Source organism: Vulpes vulpes, chromosome 3, assembly GCF_048418805.1.
Source record: "Vulpes vulpes isolate BD-2025 chromosome 3, VulVul3, whole genome shotgun sequence".
Classification (NCBI taxonomy): Eukaryota; Metazoa; Chordata; class Mammalia; order Carnivora; family Canidae; genus Vulpes; species Vulpes vulpes.
The window spans coordinates 122,045,354-122,069,647 of record NC_132782.1 but is presented as its reverse complement, the minus strand read 5'-3'; the positions used below and the strand labels follow the sequence as shown (position 1 = coordinate 122,069,647).

At 34.7% G+C, this 24,294-nt stretch overlaps 1 pseudogene; it reads left to right on the top strand.

The window, feature by feature from the left end:
* The first annotated feature begins 473 nt into the window (after positions 1-473).
* Positions 474-2,092, top strand: LOC112918359 (MICOS complex subunit MIC26 pseudogene; annotated as a pseudogene).
* Positions 2,093-24,294: the final 22,202 nt, after the last annotated feature.

The window sequence follows — 24,294 nt, the reverse complement described above, 5'->3', positions numbered from 1 at the left end:
ATGTAATAAAGCTAAATCCTTAAATTTCATTGTGGAAAACAGATAACATCTGTGATACTGTGGTTTATAATAAGAAATATATACTTGGTCTTCATCCCTGTTTCTGGCACAGAGTTCCTAAAACTCTTGGAATTCCCTAACTGATGAGAGCCATAAAAGTCGTTTCTTATTTATAACAAGCCCCTTTAAACCTTAACTGAGTTTATTTTTTTAATATTTTATTTATTTATTCATGAGAGACACACAGATTGAGGCAGAGACACAGGCAGAGGGAGAAGCAGGCTCCATGCAGGGAGCCCGATGCGGGACTTGATCCCACACCCTGAGCCAAAGGCAGACACTCAACTGCTGAGCCACACAGGCATCCCAAGGAGGTCATTTTTAGAAAGCCCCTAGATGGCCCAAGGATATGGTCTAGTTACCAGGGGAACCAACCAACTTTTTAGACCCATTCCCACCATTGGAGATTGGGGATGGGTAAGTGACTGGAGGTCAAATCAGTCGCCAATAGCCAATCGTTCAATTAATTGTGCCTATGTGATGAAGCTTCCATAAAAATCCAAAACACTGTCTCTAGAGAGCTTCTGGGTTGGTGAACAGGTGGAAGCACACCCAAAGAGACCATTAAAGCTCTCCATCCCTTCCTACATACGTTGCCTTTCACATCCATTCCATCTGGAAATTCCTGAGTTCTATCCTTTTATGATAAACAGATAATCTAGTAAGTAAAATGTTCTCCTGAGTTCTTTCAACTGATCCAGTAAATTAATTGAACCTGAGAAGGGTACATGGGAACCTCTCCTCTACAGCTAGTCAATAAGAGGCACAGGTGACAGCCTGGATTTGTGATTGGCATTTGGTGGAGGGCGGATGGTTTTATAGGACTCTTAACCTATAGGATCTGATGCTATCTCCAGATAGATACTGTTAGAATTAAGTACACAAGGAAAATACAGGACATCCCACTGGTGTCATAGAACTACTTGATATATGGAAGACCCACAAATCTAGTGACAGAAGCAAAGTAGTATTCAGAGAGTATTATATGTAATATACATGAGAACAATAGAGTTTCTCTTTACAATATCTAAAACCAAGAATTTATTTTTTAAAGCAGGATAAACATTTTATTTTGCCATGGGCAAATAAATATCAAGAGAAATAGCTAAAGGAATTTAAAATAGTTATCTTTACTTGAGGAATATAGAGACTCTATAAAACAATTGCACCTTTTTTGTCAAAAATATATATACTTCATTATAAATTTTTAAAATAAAATAATGCTTCAATAATACGAAAAATAAACTTTAAATGTAGTGGATCTAGGAGATTAATTCTCTTACATCACACCATACAAATCATAAAAGTTCTCATAGGTAGTGGGCGGGGCCGGGGCCGGGGTGACCCGGCTGGAGCCACCTCTGCCAGCAACAGGTTCAAGGTAATTCAGAGGTGTGTGGGGCCAGCCAGCCTGAGTCTGCTCACCTTTAAAGTCTATGCGTCACCTAAAAGGGATTCACCTCACAAAACTTCTGTGAAGGTTAATGAGCTTTCACTCTACTCAGTTCCTGAGGGTCAATCTATAAGTGGAGGAGCCAAGGACCCAGATTGAAGAAAGCATTTCACATCTCTGACATTATTGCGAGCCATACACAAGTTGGTGTCAGGAAATGTACTCACAAACAAAGCCCAAGATGCAGAGCTTGGTTCAATGGGGGTTAGACAGCTATGAATATCTCCAAAATGCACCTCCTGGATTTTTTCCAAGACTTGGTGTTATTGGTTTTGCTGGCATTGTTGGACTTCTTTTGGCTAGAGGGTCAAAAATAAAGAAGCTGGTGTATCCACCTGGGTTCATGGGACTAGCTGCCTCTCTTTATTATTCACAACAAGCCATCATATTTGTCCAGATCAGTGGGGAGAAATTATATGACTGGGGTTTACAAGGATACATAGTTGTAGAAGATTTGTGGAAGGAGAACTTTCAAAAGTTATAGGTAAACATTGGAAACTCCATGTATTTTCTACAGAAAAATGGCAGAGAAGTCAGTACTGAATGTAGTAAATTGGCTTTCTTCTTCAGGAAAAACTATACCAGACTTCTTTGTTATCTTGGGTGATACCATACTACCAGTGGACTAATCGGAAATCCTTTCACCTAGAGATAATGTCCATCATTAGAACTCCTGGTTCTCATGTTGCTATTTATGTGCATAATTAAAATTCTGAATTAAAAAAAAGTTCTAATAAAGTTCTTTCCTCCACAATTTCTATGTGTAACTTAATATCAATAATCAAAATTGTAAATATTGTAGAATGATAAAAAAGTGCCAATTTTAATCAGTTCCTCTTTTTAAGGGTGTTATTGCAGCACATCAGAGAAAGTTCTAATACTATCTCTAGCTGGGTGAAGTTTGACAAAATCTTGAGATTTGTTTTGCTTTGTTTTAATGGGGAATATATTTTTTTACTTAATTTGAACTAAAAACAAAATAGTTCATCTATTTCTCCCAGTCTCCGCGCCTGCCTCAGGCAAGCACCAATCTGTTCGCTGTATCTATACGCTTGTTTTGTGTATGTATATTGTTTTTTATTGTTGTTTTTGTTTGTAGAGTCCACCTATAAGAGAAATCATATGGTATTTGTCTTTCTCTCTCTGACTTATTTCACTAAGCATGCTAATAAACTTGAGTTTTCTTACCCATAAATTGGGAACATTTTACCTAACTCAAGAGTGTTATTACAAAAAGTCAAAAGGTAGGTAAGATACCTGAAAGCAATTTGATGACTTCAGTATACTACAGATTTATGAATTATTATTATTTGGCAACAACTTATCTAAAGTTACTCTACATGGCACGTGATAGTGGGTTTATTTTCCTGGTACCCTACACATAAGGCATTATTGCCCTTCAAATAGTACCATCAAGTCTATCTCGCATTTCATTTATTTTGTTTTCAATCCTACTCAGTTTATTCTTATAGCCAGTGGCTCCCAAACTTGACCACACCACCACCATCATCTGTAGAGTTCATTCAAACTCAAGTTGCCTAGTAACATTCCATGGTACATAGATACCACAACTTCTTTATACATTCATTTATCAATGAACACAGGTTCAATGTAATACTGTAAGTCAACTAGACTTTAAAAAAAAAACAACAATAAAACTCAGATTACTCAGAGAGTATATTCCATGCTGTATGTATCAGTTTGATGTAAAAATATGAATTTCACATATGATTCTAAGGTAACATGATATAAAACAATCTCAAATTTTAGACTTGAAAGATATTTTGGGAATCACCACAACTAGAATTTCTTAACTGGGATTTCAAAATGTGGCTCAAATACTTGAACTCACAGAAAGTTCATTAAAATAGTGTTTGTAACTACATTTGTGCATTTTCTTAGTGAGAGGGTCCAAAGCTTCATTGGATTCTTACAGAGCATCTCTATGACTTCAGAAGAGTAAAAATCACTGATAGTTCAACCCCCTCATATTCTTTCTGATGTCACGCTGATTAAAAGGAGTAGCTTGAGCACAAATGCATGGCTATTCTTATAAAACTGGGACTGGAACTCAGGTCTCTTAATTATAATACCTTTTGGTTCTAAGTTTTCTTCAACTTAGGTTTCCTACACTGGTGTTTTTTGAGTGTTAGACATAATTTCAGCCAATTAGATAACTGCATATTGAACATGCAATAATTTAAAGAATCTCCTAGAAATATAAAGAATTTAATCTTCTATCTCAATGTCCTTGATCTAACAATCTTTATTTTCCATTAGTTCACTTTCAGAATTTTTGTTATATCCAAGTTGCCTGGAATCTTTGTTATAGAATGCAGATATTTTTTTTTCCATGATAAGTAATTTCAGTGACATGAAACGCTAGAGGAAAAATATTAAGGACACCCTTGTGCTGTCACCTTGAGGGCAAAATCACCTTGAGGGCAGCCTGGGTGGCTCAGCGGTTTAGCGCCGCCTTCCTCCCAGGGTATGATCCTAGAGACCCAGAATCGAGTTCCACATCAGGCTCCCCACATGGAGCCTGCTTCTCCCTCTGCCTGTGTCTCTGCCTCTCTCTATGTGTGTGTCTCTCATGAATAAATAAATACAATATAAATAAATAAATAAAATCACCTTGAAAGAGAATGCTAGTGGGGGGGAGGATATAATTAGACCTAAAGAGAGAAATTTTTAAAAATAAACAAAACATCTAAATCCTAGTTGATGCTAGTGCTCACTTTGGCAGTACATATACTACTAAATCCTAGTTGATTCTCTTCCAAGTTTACAAACAGTATGTAAATGGCCAATTCTTCTAATTTCTCTAAATTTTCTCATGTATGAATAAAAAAGTTCATACTATTAGGTGATTACTAATACCCCTTGACTTTTAAATTCTGTAATTCAAGACATCAAAAAGTACTACATAGCATTTCCTAGTTTCTTGTTCTTTTGCTCTAAATATTCTCCAAGAGGAGCTAGAAACTAAAGGACAACCATGTCGATAGTATGTGATCCAATAAAAACTGATGTCAAAAGTCTGAGGTGAACTTCCCTGGTTGATACTACTTTGCATATTTTCATACACTGTGGTCAGGAGGAGTTAATGTCATTCATGACTCCATAGAGAGAGGGAAGCTCTGTATTTATACCCCTCCCATACTTTGTCCTATGCATGTCTTCCTTTGGCTGCTTTTCTATATCTTTTCTTTGCAATAAATGCAACCATAAGTAAAATAGATTTCAGTGAGTTGAGTCCTTTTAGCAAATTATCAAAACTGATAGTGGCTTTGAAAAACAAATTGCATTTGCTATCAGAAGTCAAATGTCACTCAGACTCTGAGGTTTGGCTAATTCTGGATACTATGACAGTATATTGCTCTGCTCTGTATCTATATCCTTGTTAAGTTAATTTATTACTGAATAAAAAGAAATGAGAAAAAGATATAATATTTTAGACTATCAGAATTAAAAAGCAGGTATTAGTATTGTGTCTTATATTATTAAAAATTTCCTTTCATATTACTTATTTCTGTAAATCTGGATAAGACATTGTGCAGATTTCATGATTAACCATCAATCAGATGGGGCTTTGTTTTTCTTCCTCTTCTGAAGTTAATTAATTGACTTGAAAGGTGCTCTCAATATGATACAAGTGAAAACAAAGATGGAAAATAAATACTACCACTCACCAACCCACGTATAATTGTGACTTTTTAAGAACACTGGTGTGCTCTTCTATATATAGAAATGTGAGTAAAAATCTTTGAAAAAGATGTGATCTAAATAGATAAATCATAATTATTCTATATTCTTAGTTACTGTATCAATAATACATTCTAATTTATGAATTTAAAAAAATCTCAGTTACTCTACAATGCTAAGTAAATAATCAGCGCCTCCATAAACACTGTGATAAACTTAACAGTTGACCTTTGCAGGTTGGAATTCTTAATAGGATGTGGAATACTGTGTTTTTAGTTCAGACCAACAGGCTGCAGTATAAACTTTTATGAATAAGAACATTTGAAGTTCTACTTGCAGAATGGAAAGAAAACTGTGAGTGTTGACTCTGGCAGCTAATAGCATGTGCTTAACCACTGATCTTTTACTGAAGAGATGGACAGAATCACAACTGAACATGCTGTATAATCAAAACCAACCCAATGTTCTCCATAGCTCCTTATATTTGGAACACTTCACCAAGAAGATCATTTTCTACAAACTGTCTAGATTTCAAGCTGCATAATGGCTCTCTTCACAAATGACACTCTATACTTCTTTAAAGTAAGAAACTACAAGAAAAACAACAACATAAATTTAATGTCTCAGAAAAGATTAAGCGAAAGGCAACCATATAACTATCACCTATTGCTAAGCAAAAAGTTAATACCTTTTACTTTACCAAAAGATTCAGGCAGGTAAGAGCACATTGTGAGATCTCACCATTGGGGTAATTGATGGATGCCACAAGAACAATACATCAACCACAGAACTGCAGAAATCCTTAGAATTATATATTGTCAGAGGCTAAGGTTCAACTAAAAACTAAGTTCATCTTAAGTTTTCAACAAAATATATCCTGTGAAGATCTAATAAACAAACAAAAGATGTCCTCAAATGGCTCTGAATGCTAAAAAATGGAAATAGTCAGAGACATTATTGTCAACTGGCAGAAACAGGCGCCTGATTTACTCAAGACTAGGTCAGATAAGGTGATGCTTCCTTTGAGGATCAGTGTTACTATGCACCCTACTGCTGTCATTTAAACAATCTTCAGTCAGTGACTTTCCCTGGAGTATGCTACGGAGGGTTCAAAAGGGGATTCAGGCTTCGTGTGGTCCCCTCCCACGGATTCAGTTGTTTGTGTAAAATAATTGCCTTGCCAAAGACCTCCCTCTCAAAGATTCTGATTTCCATTTATAAACAGGTTATTCAATTTTTTTCAAGAATAAAATATTCATAATATTAGGAAAATATTTTTAATCAAAGCAGTACATAGTTCAAGTAAAAGTAAGCATTTAAAATTATACCTATTACTATGCAATATAACCATTAATTAGAAATAATGTCTTATCTCACTACTATAAAAAATATTCCCAAAAGTAGAATGTTGAAGAGTTATTAGAAAAGTAATTATGGAAGCATAAAAATGTTGTATGGATAAATTAATTCAAAACTTAATCTCTACATGTGTAATTAATTCAGTTATATTATAAATAGGAATCAGACATTATTACTTGAATATCCATGTACTTCAAGCTAGATAAAAGCAAAAGGAAGTGTAGAAAAAGGAGCACATGTTTTAGTCTACAGTTCATCATTCTCAAGAACACAGATGCTGATAAAAAGAGTCTGAACGCTTGGATCTTTAAATGACATGCTATAATCATCTAAATAATTTAATAAAAAATAAATAGATCACCTATAAACTAGAAGTTTTACTTTAGTGTATTGAAATTTTGCAGCTATGTTTAATATTTCACTCTCAGAAGATCTTACAGAAGAAATAACAAGGTAATATTAACAGATGTAATAGAAAATTTCATTTAACTATCAGAACTGCATATATAGACTACAACAAAAATATAGTTTTTACCAAGAATGGAGTGGATTCCACCAAATTAGCCCCTTACTTGGTTAGCAGACTCATTTTCAGCCCCTTCTTAATGAAACATGATTCAATTAGAGTAACATTTACTTGTTTTACTAGGACTCCAAAAAAAGTAAAAATAATCAGCTTTTTTCTCAATAGGTGTTCAGTGCAGTTATGAAAACTAGAATATACTGAAGAACTATGATATAACTCCAATTATGGCAATTACAAGTATACAAAACAGGAGTCACAATATTAAACAATGCTTTGGTATATCATTAACCTCAGAATAAAACGAGCAATGCAGCCCTAGAAAATAGCAGAGTATCTCACAAGGGTAGTGAAATGTGTTGGGGAATATTGCTGTCTATTCATTCATTTATTTATTCACTTATTCAACAATGCATTTATAGAGCATCTATTTTGAGCCAGATACTCTTCCAAGAACTGAATATATAGCAGTAAATAAAAAACAAAAATAAAATTTTACAGTCGTGGAAATTACATTGCAAAAAGATGCAAATTTTTCTCTCTTTTCTTGTATCTAAGTCTTCAATGTCTCCCTGTACTACCTCTTCTCTGGATTTGGTAAATAGCCCAGTTTGGACTTATCAGAGTACTATATATTTCTAGCAACAAAGTTGGTTCAGCATTAAGCAGATGACCCAAGTAAAAAGTAAAAGTTCTTCCTTGGAATTAACATTTCTTCTCAATTTAAATTTCTGTCAATTCAACTTCAGAAATTCTGACTTTATACAAGTGTACCATAAATTATCATTAAATGGATAAATTCATTATCCTAAGACCTGAGCCTGAGCGGGATCATACCCTGAGCTGAAGACAGAAGCTCAACCGCTGAGCCACGCAGGTGTCTTTATCTTAAAGTTTAAGGTAAAAAAAAGAAAATTTAAGGTAATCGCTGTAATTTGTAGCTCAGAGAAAGGCATAGAAAGAATAAATCACAAACCTTTAAAAATGCAACGTTTAATTTGGTAAATGAGTCATTTCCAAAAAAAAAAAAAAAAAAAAGAGTCATTTCCTATGGAAAAAACAACAGAACAATTAAAGAATTGTTACACAGGACTTATTTGTCAAGGTAAGTAGGCAAAGAGGGACTGATTACAATTTTTAGGAAACTCTGAGAAAAAGCAAATTGTAAAGGACTAGAAATAAGCTTTCATAGTCTTTGTTATTCTCAGTAACTCTTGGGCAAAGCTAGAAAGCACTGTGTGCTGTTTCATACACCACTCTTTTTTAATTTGGGAATTAAAATTGTAAACTCCATGAGGACATAAATTTATGTTATATAAACTGCTCAGAATTATTTCTTTTTCTGAACTGTCATTTAGGAAGTAAATTACTACAAATAAGATGTTCTCAGAGGCTATCAAGTGATTTTTTTTTAAAACAACATAAACTATAGTGGGATGCCTAGGCGGCTTAGCAGTTGAGCATCTGCCTTTGGCTCGGGGCATGATCCCGGAGTCCCGCATCAGTCTCCCTGTAGGCAGCCTACTTCTCCCTCTGCCTATGTCCTTGTCTCTCTCTCTCTCTCTCTTTCTTTCTCTTTCTCTCTCTCTCTCTCTCTCTCTCTGTCTCTCATGAATAAATACATACATACATACATAAAACATCAATAGTACTGCTTAAGATGAAAATTGTAGGATTTAGTTAATCTACATAATAGGCTAAGTCTTTCACAGTCAAGGTAACTCAAATTCATGTTAAACTTTATATATATATATAAACATATCTTACATTATCTTACATAACTTTTAAAAATCATTATTTTAATGCTATAGATATTATCCTCAGTAAAAGTATCACATACTATGTATCTTTTGTCTATTCATCAGGAGTCAAAGTAGACATAAGAAAGGCTTGCTAGAACCACTATTTATAGATATTTTATCTATAACAGATGTACTGGGCATGTTCTTTGGTGAATGATTGAATGCCTGGGGATTAAAATCAACATTCAGCTGGAGTCAATGTATCAAAGCCAAAAGTCATCATCACAAAACAAACTTATAGAATATTATAAGAATAAATCTGAAATTAAATAATTTAATTTTTATTGGAAATTTATTATTAAAACACAATAGCCACATTTTATAAAGTTTTACATCACTGTGCAACAATAGACTGTCCCTGTGGTCACACTCTTGGACATATGCCACACTAACTAGAAACTCACTTCAGCTGAGGTCAATAAGAAGGCAAGACCATTTCAGGCTGGCTCCACTGTTTGAATAATAGCTATATAAATAATGCCAACATTACCAAGCCATTAAGATTTTCTTCCTCTCTAACATTAACTGATTAATGTAAAGAATTATATACTTTTTTCATCCTGGAAATAAAGATTTTGGTTAATGGTGATGAAGCAATTTCAGGATTCAATCACAGAAACTGAATTTTTATATACCTTGAAGAAATAGCTTTTTTAGTATTTTTAGATGCAGACTTAAAACTGCTTTTTAAAAACTTTTAGTTACACAATTTTTTTCAGCACTTTCTTGTGAAAAAGATTTTATGTTCTAATTCATCAAGATATAAAAAATTCCCAAGTAGGATATTTGTTTTAAAAAGCCTATAGCCAAGATAGAATTATATAATTAACAATTAAATGTATCTTAAAAATTATTTTATTAGGGATGCCTGGGTGGATCAGAGGTTGAGTGTCTGCCTTCAGCTCAGGGCGTGATCCCCAGTCTGGGGGTCGAGTCTGTCATCGAGCTTCCTGCGGGGTAGCCTGCTTCTCCCTCTGTCTATGTCTCTGTTCCTCACTCTGTCTCATTAATAGATAAATAAAATCTTTTTAAAAAGTATTTTATTAGTGGGAACAGTAGATGTGTCAAATAATTCTAGAAAAATCAGAATTTTAAATTGGAGAACATCAATATGCTAAAAATCCTTTTCACTCTGGTTATTGTCATTGATGCACAGGAACAGGGCTATTGTGGCCACAGTTCTATCAGATGACCAACTCACAGTGACCATCAGATATCAGAGCAAACTGGAGAAAATTAATCCTCCCAGTCCAAATTCTCCATCTAGGAACTTAGAATTTTGAAGTGAGAGAAAGAAAATTTGTTAAGATAGGTAATGTTAAAATTCTGGTTCTAAAAGGAAGTTCTACCATTTCTGCTGCTAAGGTTTTTAGAACTTTCCTAGTTTGAATCTTTCCTAAGAGCTGAAGCCATTTAAGCCAAGAGTCACTCTTCTGAAATTCAGTCCTAAAACATTTAAGATTTGTCTAGTTTCGTTTTGTTTCCAAGTTACACCCCCTCCATTTTGTACAACTCTTCCTGGACCACTTCCTATTGCCAGTGCTCCTCTCATAACTCCTGTTCAGGTGACTTTGGCAAGGGATGGCCCTTAGCTCACCCGGGGATTAGGTCCTGATCCCAGCTTGACTGGCCCAGGGTGGGGCACCTGCAAGTTTTAGTTTCACTGTTCTCAAGGTGGATTAATTAGCCCACCAAAAATATATCCATTTTTCTGGAAATGCCACAAAAAGATCCATGACATAAATAAGGATGTGAAATATAGAAATATTTCCAAGCTAACAACTACATGAAATCTAAGTGTCAGGTTTGTCATCCAAGAACTGTATAAATCTTGTGCTCAATATCTCAAGGAAATTTCTTTTGTATTGTCAAATTCAATATTGTAAATATTCACTCTTTCAAAATTAACACAAATTAATATAATTCAAATAAATGATCAACATATATTTCACTATTCTTGTCTGTTTTGTTTTTTTAAACTTAAAATAAATCTAAATTTAGAAAAATCAACATATAAAATATCCAAAAACATAATTTGAATGTGTGATGATGGAAACCTCTTCCAGTAACAGTTGTATTATAAAACCACAGTAATTAAAACAATGTAGTTTAAGCACTGGTTCAGAGAGATAAATCAATGGAGTAGAATAGATGGTAGAGAACAGGACCTTAGTACATATGGTGATTTAATACATGGCAAAGTTGGCCAATATAAATCAGGACATTTAGGGTTACAAGTGAAAAAAACACAACTCAAACTGATTTAAGTAGAAGGAGAATTTAATTGACAAATAGAACTATATATACCACAGAAATGCAAAATTTACAGCTGGGTCAATGGAAATCAGGGATTCTTCTTTCTTTCTGTGAAAGTCCTTAGTGATTGTCACAGTGCCTGGCAAAGAGAAAACAAGCAATTAATATTTGTTGACTGAATGCACAAATTAAGAAGCCTGGGATTCAATGTCAAATATTTGGATGTGTTATGCAGTAGTAGATGAAGTACAAATTTGATTCTCAGTCTCAATCATGAGACTAGAAATAAAATTGTGTCCAAAAATTTTAATGCTTCAGAGGAAACACAAAACTGGGGCCAGAGAAGAGAAAATACTAGAAAAGCCCTGGGTCAAGAATTTGTGGATTGGAAATGAGTGGGAGAACCAAGTCTAAAGATGCAGAAATTCAAATCTAGTTTATGAAGTGGCAGGGTCAATGTACAGTTTGGAGAAAAAATCACATCTATAAAAAATACTTGGAAAAATAACATTTGAAAAATCAAATGCATGCTATCCAAAAAAGAGATAGCTCCTGTTCTTAATAAGAAAATTTTTTAAATTAAGCGCCATGTTCTAGAGGACTTGCTAAGAAATCAGCAACAACCCAATCAGATTGGCAATGTTATAATCCCCATTTTATATGTGAGAACTACAATTCAGAGGTAAGCAAGTTGACTAAGATAATAGTTAATGTGGTACAGTTGAGATCCAAGCCCTAGCTCTCGGACTCCAGAGACCACACACAAACTTTACCCTGAACCTAAAATGTGTGAATATATTTGAAATAAGAACTAAACACACTAGAAAAATAGATTAATTTTAACTTATATGTTACTTGTATATATATTTGTGTGTACCTCACACCACAACACTAGGGTTTATAAGCTTTCATATTCTATTACTGTTTTAAGTCAAATCTAATATGCTTTGTGCTTTTACCTACCAGTTGTCAAAAAATTCAATGTCTGTCTTTCTGGGATCTCCTTAACAGCTCCATGGGATCACATAAAATTTCTAGATTTCTGTGGTGACAGAAAACCCAGGGAAAATGCCCTATCCATAATTCCATGAATGTTACCATCTTTGCTATTGCTCTTTTTGGCTGCATCGTTGCTAGTTCAGAATTCTAGAAACTACCATCAGTATGGTGGGCCCTGAAGCTTCAGACTGACAGAATTAGCTCTAAACTCCTGTCCGTTCCCTCAGGCTCAGCCTTGGCACTTTCTCTACTCTCTTAAGGGTTTAGCATTTGCAGGTGCAAGATCAGTCTACATGAAATGTCCAACATACCTACCAACAAGGCAAAGTAAATTCCCCTTATGTTTCTTTAAAATCTTAGACCAAAAAATAAAATAAAATAAAATAAAATAAAATAAAATAAAATAAAATAAAATAAATAAAATAAAATCTTAGACCACTCTGACTCAGGTTCAGGCTTCTCTTCAGAATCTTCATTTCTGTATTACAGCCCAGGCTCTCTCAAAATCGTTGAAAAAGGGGTTGTTCAGATACCAAAGTACTGGGCTTTCAAGGGGCCTGTGGAAGCACACCCACAGGTGGCTTAATAGAAGAAAAAGCAACATTGAATCTTCAATTGCATATTATTAAGTCCTCATGTGTCCTAGCTGGCAGAGTACAAATTTTGGTTACTAAAATTATCTCTAATATCTAATTCTCTTCTGGAATGAACCACCACTCCTTCCCTTTTCCAATGAAGTTTTAAAGTTGAAAACAGTTCTAAGGGGAGTTCAATTTCCAACAGGTGGAGCTCACAGTGGACAGTTTACTCAGAGCAGCCTCTCTCTGTGCCTGGTCACACTGGGCCTGAGCCAGTGTGGATCTATGCCTCCTTTGGCCAAGGCCCAATCTCCAAAGTGTCTGGCCTTAGAATCAATGTTGAAACCTTTTACCAGCCCTCTGGTTGGTATTTAAAAAGCTCATCATGTTCTGAACTTGTCCTAAGCTTGTCCTAAATTACTTGGACATTCAGCCACAGCACTTTTGAAAATCAAATGGCCTCCAACTCTGAGATTCTAATCCCATTTCATCATTGTTAGTATTCTATGACCTAAGATAATTTCCCTTCCTCGAGCAGTGAATTCTTTTCAAATATCTTCTCAACCAACCAGAAGTTTTATCCCCTTCAAAAATCCTCAGTTTAGGACTATTTATAATTTTCTTTATCGGAAGAAGACCATTCCCTACTTCTAGTCAAAACATTTCTATGTATAAATGATATTCAAGTTTAGGGAAATATGGAAATTTCAGCAGAATATGACAGAGGTCTACATTTCATCTGAGCTTCAGCAGAAATACAGTTTTCACTGTGATCCATTACACAAATTTATATGTATGTTTGGGATTATAAAAATACAGATAATAAAAATACAATAAGGTGAACTCTTACTACATGTGATGAAACCAAATATTTCCATTTTATCCTACTGTACTTCATTTAATATTTTTTTTAAATGCTCATTTGTGATTCTCCAATTTGACTTCATGATTTGCTAACCAGGTCTCAAAAGGCAATTTGAAAAACAGTCCTGTAGGACCCTAAGGACATTGGTGACTGTGTGTTTACCTCTCAGATGGAAAGAGGTGAATTATTTTTGAAATTCATAGCCTGAGATAGGGGACTTAAATTTCCTCTTCTATACTTTTTATTTCTTAGTAGTCTCTTGGGAATCACAATGAAATTCATTGGAAAAGGCATATTTCTTTCTCCTTACTGAACATTCTGTCAATTATATATATCTGCTTACAATTCTTAATTAGTTCCCTTCACACTTAATCTCTTATCAGTTTACTGGTATTCAGCAGATCCACAGAGCTTTATGAGTGCCCACTACGCATTAATTCTCCAATATGGTTATAACTATTATCTCAAAATCAACTATCTCCAATTCTAAGTATTACAATTAGTCTTCCTCACAAATATATGTTGCAGGGGATCCCTGGGTGGCTCAGCGGTTTGGTGCCTGCCTTCAGCCCAGGGCGTGCTGCTGGAGTCCTGGGATCGAGTCCCACGTCGGGTTCCCTGCATGGAACCTGCTTCTCCCTCTGCCTGTGTCTCTGTGTCTCTCGTGAATAAATAAATAAAATCTTTAAATATATATATATATATATATATTGCACAAAGCTTTGTAATAATCTCTAATTTATTCTATATATAACTGGTATTAATTTTACCCTGTAAAATTCAAGGCTAGGAAATTTCATAATGACTCATCCTTCTAAATCAAATATCCTCCAAGGTTTTACATAACTTGTTGACCATAAATTCAATTCTGTCAATATTGAGATTCCTTCCCATGAAATATAAAAAAAAAAAATCTTAGTTTATATGATTTTTGAAAAATAATCCATCATTATTTCTGCTATATTATTCCTCCTTTAGCTTCACATTGCTGCAATTGAACAGTGATGTTGACTGCTCCTCAGGCAGTGGTACTCTCTGAGTTTAGCCAGATTCAGAGATTCATGTCACCTCAATTCACTACACTGACCTCCACTTGGCAGCACACATCAATTTTCAATCTCATCCTCAAGGTGGAATAATATTATGCCATCTGGACAAGGGTTTCTGTAGCATGCAGAAATGCCAAACCCCCTTTTGTAAATCTCGGGTAACTTCATACTCTTGGACTAGCCATATCTTCCGCTCCCACTGAAAACTCACTTTTATTGCCTACTTCACTGGAATAATCAGCCTAAAAAAATATGTTGTGAATTTCCCTCTCAAACGTGTTAGTGTGGAAACTTGGACCTTTAAAAACGTAATGAAGATTTCTGACTTTTAGGGAATGGAGTGAATATGGAAAGGAAAGATACTTCATTCTTTCATTGTAAGTATACACAACAGCAAAGAAACCTATGGTGTGTTTGTGTGTTCATGTGCATGTGTGTGCACTCATGCCTGGGCATGCATACACACATATGTGTGAAAGAGGGGGAGATGGTAAGAATGGAGATTCTTGTTACAATTTCATTTTAAGCACTTCAGTCTACATTCCTTTAAATTCTAGAGATAGTTTAATAAGATAGCATAGAGAAAAGGTACATAAATTCTTTAAACACTTCCCCTTGATTCACTAGAACAAATATGAGATTAGAGATTATTTATTACCTTAATTTCTAAAACTGAATGTCCCACCAAAGAAATACAAGATTGAAAACAATAAAATAAAATATACATATAAACTAGTACCAGCAAAATTATAAAATTATACTTTTTATTACACTCAGCAAAGAAAAATAGCTATTTTTTTTTATATTTTGAAGGAACATAGCACTTAAGATTTAACCAACACTGCATCTGTGATACTTCAAAAATGGACGTAGTCTAGATTAATTAAGACAATCTCAAAAGTAAAAGGAAATCAGTCCTGTGATCTTAGCATGGCCAGGATAATCATACACATCCTAGGCAACCAAAAGAATTAATAACAAAAATATGAGAGCAGATAAAAAGAAGGATTTCATCCCTTGTTGACTAGAGAGAAACAGAGAGAAACATACCTGGTAACAGCCTGTAAAATAGAGAAGACACCAGAAAACCAGTGTTGGGGATGGTCATTGATTTCCTTCTCATGTATGGCATAGAAATAGTTGTTCTAGTATGATTAACTTCATTACTATTCATACTACCATGTGTATAATAGTGATGGGAATAAAATATAATGATTATGTAACATTTCTTTCATTTTTTGCTGACCAGAATAAAGAATAAAATTGAACACTCAGCAAACTAAAAAGATTGAGACTTTTGTTTTTTGTCACAACAATTCCAATGATGTAATTGACTCCATCTACATTTTTTTAGTTGGTTTCTTTCATTTTTTGAGGTTAACTTTTCAGTTTTCAAGTTTCTGTTTCTACTTAAGAGTGCTTAGTATGGGGCAACTGGGTGGATCAGTTGGTTAAGCATCTGCCTTTGGCTTGGGTCATGATCTCAGGGTCCTGGGATTGGGACCGAGCCCCACTTTGGGTCTCTTCCTGGTGGGGAGCCTGCTTCTCCCTCTCCCTATGCCTACCTCTCCCCCTGCTTAGACTCTCTCTGTGTCAAATGAATAAATAAAATCCTACTACTACTACTATACTACTACTACTACTAATAATAATAATAACAAAAAGGGCTTAGTGCTTTTAAGTGGTTAATTCTAGCCAAACTGTGGAAGGAGCCTCGGTGTTCATCAAAAGATGAATGGATAAAGAAGATGTGGTTTATGTATACAATGGAATATTACTCAGCAATTAGAAACGACAAATACCCACCATTTGCTTCGGAATATTACTCAGCAATTAGAAACGACAAATACCCACCATTTGCTTCGACATGGATGGAACTGGAGGGTATTATGCTGAGTGAAATAAGTCAATCGGAGAAGGACAAACAATGTATGTTCTCATTCATTTGGGGAATATGAATAATAGTGAGAGGGAATATAAAGGAAGGGAAAAGAAATGTTGGGAAATATCAGGAAGGGAGACAGAATATAAAAACTCCTAACTCGGGGAAATGAACTAGAGGTGGTGGAAGGGGAGGAGGGCGGGTGTTGGAGGCGAATGGGTGACGGGCACTGAGGTGGACACTTGACGGGATGAGCACTGGGTGTTTTTCTGTATGTTGGTAAATTGAACACCAATAAAAGTTAATTAAAAAAAAAAAAAGAAAACCATCCAATCATTCTGAAAAAATAAAATAAAATAAAATTCTTAAAAATATATTTGATTTACTATGGATGACCAAATTTTCATATATGTGAGTGTGTACAAACATGCATACACACCCAGCATGAACAAGGAAAGAAGGAAAATAAATGAGAAAAGAAGGAAAGATAAAACGTATCTTAGATTTAGAATGTGAGTTAAAATGTTCACGTTAGTGCTTTAGTTCACTTCAAATTTACATTAGTTTTGCTAATAACTTTTGCCAAGTTATTTTGCAGTAATAACTTATCCTAAAATCTTAGCGGCTGATAAAAACTCACTCTTATTACTTATAATGGGCCTACCTGGAATTGGTTTTATTTCATTATAAGCATATTATTGGGACCTCCCTGCTCTCTGTTTACTTCTAATTCAGCAAAAGAACATTAGAAAATGAGAGAACAATAAGATCAATATCCAAATTTTTAGTCTGAGAACTTGTATTTAAAAACTAAACTGCTGGGCAGCCCCGATGGCGCAGAGGTTTAGCACTGCCTGCAGCCCAGGGCATCCTGGAGACCCAGGATCGAGTCCTGCATCAGGCTCCTGCATGGAGCCTGTTTCTCCCTCTGCCTTTCTCTGTTTCTCTCTCTATGTCTCTGTCTCTGTCTCTGTCTCTGTCTCTGTCTCTCTCTCTCTCTCTCTCATGAATAAATAAATAAAAATCTATAAATAAATAAATAAATAAATAAATAAATAAATAACTGCTCAAGGTACCTGGTGGCTTAGTTGGTTAAAGCATCTTACTCTTGATCTCAGGGTTATAAGTTCAAACCCCATGTTGAGTTTGGGGAGGAAAGTAATTTTACCAGCACTGAAGTTCATTCCAGTCAAACAGCTAACTTGAAAGGAAAAGTATCTCCCAGTCTATTCCAGAGGAGTGTGAACATTCCTTAGCTTTTAGGGAACAATCAGGGTCCATGCTCCCTTTTGCCTCTGGAAGCATAAGAGCTAAACAGAAGATAGAAAGAGAGATGAATGATATTTCCCCTTACATATAAAGAGAAGCAGTAAGTGTGTGAGGATCAGAGCTGCTGAGGCTGGCTAAACTTAAAAGCGCTCTATTGGTTTTCTCCTTTTCCTAAACTTCTACTTCTCTAAACCATGCCTTCTCAGGTTTTGTACTTCTTTTTCCATTGGGCTTACAAGGATGATGGTGGATAAAACTAATTTCATTTTCTCCCTATTCTCTCAAAATAAAAGCACAAAGAGAATAATATGTTAAATCACTTTACAGTATTTAGGCTAGAAGTGCGTCAGAAAAAAGAAATTAAATTAATGGAGGCAATCAAGGTACTTATTTATACATATCATCTGCTTCTTCAAATTAACATGGACATTTCAGAAATAGCTTTAAGCATATTTTATAAATAATATATACAGCAATCTCCCCAAAATTATATAGTTTTAAATATAACCTTTCTATAAAGACAACCCATAAGCTATTACTTGAAAATTTAGGGGCCTTTCTAAATAATGAGTTATTTTTAAAATAAGAATAAACTGCAATTAGTAATTTTGGACACAGTGCAGCTCATAGAGAATCCAGGAAATTATTTATTCATAACAAGTAAGTACTGCTCAATATATCAGACACACTCTCTGCAAAAAAGTAAAAAACTATTATTTTTTTCCATCTGTAACATTTGCTAATATTAGAGGTTTTAATTCTAACTTAATTAAACTACTATACTCTCTTTCAATACCACAATTTTTAGAGATCTAATTATATGGTATATTTTTAATGTGGCCCAATTTTGGATGAGTCTTACTTAAAATGAAATATGACATAAAAATAACTGTGCATCAATTTTCTTCTGCTTTATATAAATAATATTTTAGTATCTTTAGCTTTGTAAACTTATTTTATTTTATTTATTTTTTAGATTTTATTTATTTATTCATGAGAGACAGAGAGAGAGAGAGAGAGAGAGAGAGAGAGGCAGAGACACAAGCAGAGGGAGAAGCAGGTTGCATGCAGGGAGCCTGACATGGGACTTAATCCCAGGTCTCCAGGATCACACCCTGGGCTGAAGGCAGCACTAAACTGCTAAGCCACCCAGGCTGCCCTGTAAACTTATTTTAAACTGTAAAATATGGACTTAATAATGCCATCATTCAGATTAAATATTGTATCATATATTTGATGAAAAATATAAAGCAAAATTTTCTGGAAGGCTCTACATTATTTAAGTTAATATTTAATCATTAACAGTGGATTAAATCTAAATTCTCTAGGTTTCAATTTACTACAAAATAACCTAAAATTTGTTGCAGTGATTTAAATATTTTATAGCTCCCTAAGTGGTGAGAAAGGTTACCCTGAGATCTCTGGGTCATATCGAAGATGCTAATGCCAAGGAGTATAAGAAGCATGGCCTAGCCATTTGAGATTTAGATACTGCCTCTTGCAAAACAAATATAGAAGAGCAGAAGAGAAATGCAGCCATCTCTTTTTAATAGCATTGTGTAAGAGCATATTTATATAAAATATAAAATATATGATATGCTATAAAGAAAAGTATTCTTACAAATAAAATGCTAATGATCCTTAAAATTGTGTAATGGATTTTCTTTGTTTAGTTTACATTCCACTTTTCTTCTAAACCACTACTTTTCAATGTTTCCTCAAGAAGGTGAGTTTTTGTCATCCTAATAGTACCATCGTGGATACCACAACATTAATGTCACTAGATTCTTAACAGCCTTTTATATATACAAAAAGAAGAGTTACCGGGACATCCAGTTTCCAGTCCAGCATGTAAGAAATTTAGAAATTACAACCCTCTCCTAATAAGTAAAAAGCTAAACAAATTGAAAAAAAATCAACAACTATTCTTAGATTCATAAAAGAAGTGAGATCACAGGGCAAACTGCTGCCCCCCAAAATCATAGAGAACTAGAGGAGAATACAGAGAATCATAACTTACTGAAGCAGCTACCTCCCCAGGAACCAGTTTTTAAAACCTGCAGTATAATTGAAGAATTGCTGGAGGTTCAGTGTGGACAAGTCTGAGACTTTAAAAACTCCAAGAGGATCCATTCATTGGGAGTCCCCCATACTTTTGTGAGTTTTACCTCCTGGATGTCTACAAGATTCTCACAGTGCATATTAATTAGAGAAAAATTTCCTCATTGTTCTGGCAAGGGAAGGGGAAAAGAAACTTTGAAATATGCCAGAATGTTCTATCCTTAACAAATTCTGCCCTTAGGAGAAACTAACAAGAACCTAACCTGCTGGGTTTTATCTGAGCCTAAATGACCTAGGGGAAGAAAAATACCCAACTCTAGGTCCCTCCAGACATCCTGCCCTACTTAAATTCAGTGGGGAGTGGATGATAACTGAGAAGCACATGTAAGGTCCACATTCCAGAGGCACAGACTTACCAAAAAATGAAGACCTAATTATAGGACTATAAAATGCTTCTTCCCCCACAACTTACCACCAAATTACTAAAAGCCTATTTGCAGCAGTTCCTTTTACCCAGTACATCATGCCCAGCTATCAAGAGAAATATTACAACACATATTAAAAGGCAAAAAACAGAGCTGGAAGAAACAGAACAAGCATCAAAACCAGATCCAGATATGGCAGGGATATTGGAATTATCAGACCAGTAATTTAATACAACTATGATTAATACACAAAGGGCTCCAATAAACAAACTAGGTACTAAATGGACACTGTAAGCAAAGAGATGGAAATTCTAAGAAAGAACCAACATGAAATGCTAGATCAAAAATACTCTAACAGAAATGAAAAATGCCTTTGAAGGTCATATTAGCACACCAGACACAGTTGAGAAGAGACTCCCTAAGCTTGAGAATATCTCAATAGAACTTTTCCAAACTGATAAGCAAAGACAAAAAGACTGGGGGTCAGGAGAGGAATACTAACAAATGATGGTATAATTCAACAGGCATAACAGAAGGAGAAGAGAGAAAGGGAAAAAAATATTTGAAACAAATATAATTGAGAATTTCCCCAAATTACTGTTAGACACCAACTAAAGATCCAGAAAGCTCAGAAAATACTGAGAAGGATAAATGTGAAAAAATAAAAAACCTACACATAGGCATATATTTTTCAAACTACAGAAAATTAAAGATTAAAAAAAAAAAAAATCCTAAAGTAACCAGAAACCTTACGTATAGAGGAAACCAGAAAACTTACTTATAGAGGAGTAAAGAGTTAAATTCAGCTCCTCCTGAGAAACCATGAGCCATAGACTGAATTCCCCAGCCCCTGAAATTCATATGTTGAAATTCTAATCCCCTAATGTGATAGTATTTGGAGATGGGATCTTTGAGAGGTGATTCGACCATGAAGGTAGAGCACTAATAAATGGGATTAGTGTCCTTATAAAAGACACACCATAGAATTCCCTCAACACTTTCCACCATGTTAGGATACAGCAAAAAGGTGGCTGTCTATAAACAGGAGGTGGACCATCACCAGACACCAAATATGCTGGCACCTTCATCTTGGACTTCCCAGCCTCCAGAACTATGAGAAAAAAAAAAAAAAAAAGCTATTGTTTATAAGCCACCCAGGTTACAGTATCTTGTTATAGCAGTCTGAATGAACCCTACAGAAGAGAATGGAGAAAAATATGCAAAGTATTGACGGAGGGAAAACAAACAAAGTGAAACTATCTTTCAAAAGTGAAGGAAAAATAAAGCCTCTCTCAGACAAACAAAAATCTAAGGTATTTGTTGTCAGTAGACCTGCCTTGCAAGAAATATTTTAACATGTTCTTTAAAGAGAAGGAAAATGGTATAGACCAGGGACTCAGATCTACATAAAGAAAGCAAGAACAGTAAAGAATTTATAAGGGAGAAAAATTATATATTATCATAGTTTTAATTTCTATTCCTTTGACTACTATTAAAGTAAATATTTTTTAAAGATTTTATTTATTTGAGAGAGAGAGAGAGAGAGAGAACACATGTACAAAAGCAGGGGTTAAGGGGGCAGAAGGAGAAGCAGACTCTTCACAGAGCAGGGACCCTGATGTGGGGCTCCATCCAAAGACATTGGGGTCATGACCTGAGCTGAAGAGAGATGCTTAACTGACTGAGCCACCTAGGTGCCCCTAAAAGTAAATACTTCTTTTTCCAAATTAATATATATAGACATAGTCACTAGCAGCGTTTTTACCTTTTTGAATTAATACTCCTATAGCTAAAATAAATACATTTCAGCAAATATGTTGCAGCAATTAGACAACTGTGGCCAAAATAAATACACAAGCCTTGATATAAATCTTTATGCTTATAGAAAAATTAACTCAAAACAGATCATAAATTTCATTGAAAGATACAAAATTATAAACTTTTTTAGAAGAAAATAGAGAAACAAAGACTAGCAAAGACTAATATCATGTCCAGACTAGTTCCTGGACATGATATTAAAAATCACAAACAGGGGATCCCTGGGTGGCTCAGCAGTTTAGCGCCTGCCTTTGGCCCAGGGCGTGATCCTGGGGTCCCAGGATCGAGTCCCATGTCAGGCTCCCGGCATGGAGCCTGCTTCTCCCTCCTCCTGTGTCTCTGCCTCTCTCTCTCTCTTTCTATGTCTATAATAATAAATAAATAAATAAATAAATAAATAAATAAATAAATAAATAAATCTTAAAAAGCACAATCACTGAAAGAATATAAATTCAATTTCATTAAAATTATTTTTTTCTGCAAAAGACTCTGTCAAGTGTATGAAAGACAATTTCTAAACTGGGTGAAAATATCTGCAAACTGCATATCTAGAAAGAGTAACACAGCCCAAAGGATTCAATTGGAAAATAGGCAAAAGACATAAACAGACCAAAGAAAATATACAGATGGCAAAAAGCACAAAAAGATGTCCAAAATCAATGGTCACTAAGGAAATGCAAATCCAACCACAATGGAATAGCACCATATACCTTTTAAAATGGTTACAATTACAAGATAGTGATAATATCAAATGCTGATAAGGATGCAAGGAAATTAGATTCCTCATACATTGCTAGTGGGGACATAAAAATGGTACAGTCACTCTGAAAAATCATTTGGTAGTTTCTGATAAAACTGTATATACTTATTGTATGATCCAATAATTGTACTTCTGCACATTCATCACAGAGAAATGAAAATTTAATTTCACATACAGGCTTATACCTGGGGCACCTGGGTGGCTCAGTCAGCTGAGCATCAGACTTGATTTGAGCTCAGGTCATGATCTCAGGATCCTGGGATTGAGCCCAGTGTCAATCGGTGAGGAGTCAGCTTGAGGTTCTCTCTCTCCCTCTCCCTCTGCCCCTTTCCCCACTTGCATGCTCTCCCTCTCTCCCAAATAAATACATAAAAATCTTTTTAAAATTATTTTTAAAAACTTGTACATAAAATCTTCATAGCAATTTTATTGTTGACAATCAAAAACTGAAAAAAATACTTTAATGGGTGAATGGTTAAACTGTACTACATTCATATGATGGAATACTATTCAGAAATACAAAGAAACAAACTAATTATACATGCGACAACTTGAATGAATCTTAAGGGCACTAAAAAAAAATGTCCAGTATTAAAAGTTTACATGCTATATTATTCCATATATATAACATTCTTGAAGTGGAAAAATGGAATATCTTGAAAATGACAAACTTTTAGAGAAGGAAACAGATTAGTGATTGCCAGAAGATGGTGATGGTGGAGATCAGTGAAGAGAGTTTAAGGGAGGTAAAAGGTCATGGGACTCTCTTTACTATTTTTGCAACTTCCTATGATTCTATAGTTATATCAAATTAAAAGTTTTAAAAATATAAAATTAAAAAAATTAATTTTCCCAAACATTTATACACTGGTGTAAATGTGTTTAAGCAAATTCTTATATTCATTAATTTCTCAAGTTTAATATATTTAAAATGTATTATAATGTTTAAGCCCTACAAGAATTGAAACTTTCTGTGTCTGCTTAGTATGCAGTAAGGGGAAAAGAATGTTGTGCCCACCTAGTAACATCTAGAAAAAGACAGATAATTTATTTGACCATAACTTTTTTTTGAATTATCAGAGAATTGATATTTCAGGGCAATCAAATAGCCTAAAATTCAATTAAAGACAGACATGTCCAAAGAAAGACAGGACTAAGCACTGCTTACCTAGGACATAGCACAGAAGGGAGATGGAGTTGGCATTCAAAAGTGGGCAAAAAGAATTTAGTCAAATTTGTAACAATTTTCTGAAATAGGCATGTAGGATAACATTAAAGTACAAAGCCTCCTGGAGTATAAATGCAAATGGAGTTTACATCCATTCACATGCTCTTCACACACTTCCCCATATGGGCAGGACAAGAATTAAGAAATGTCTACTTTGTGGTACAAATCTAAGGGAAGAGAACAGCCTGCATTATGAATAACA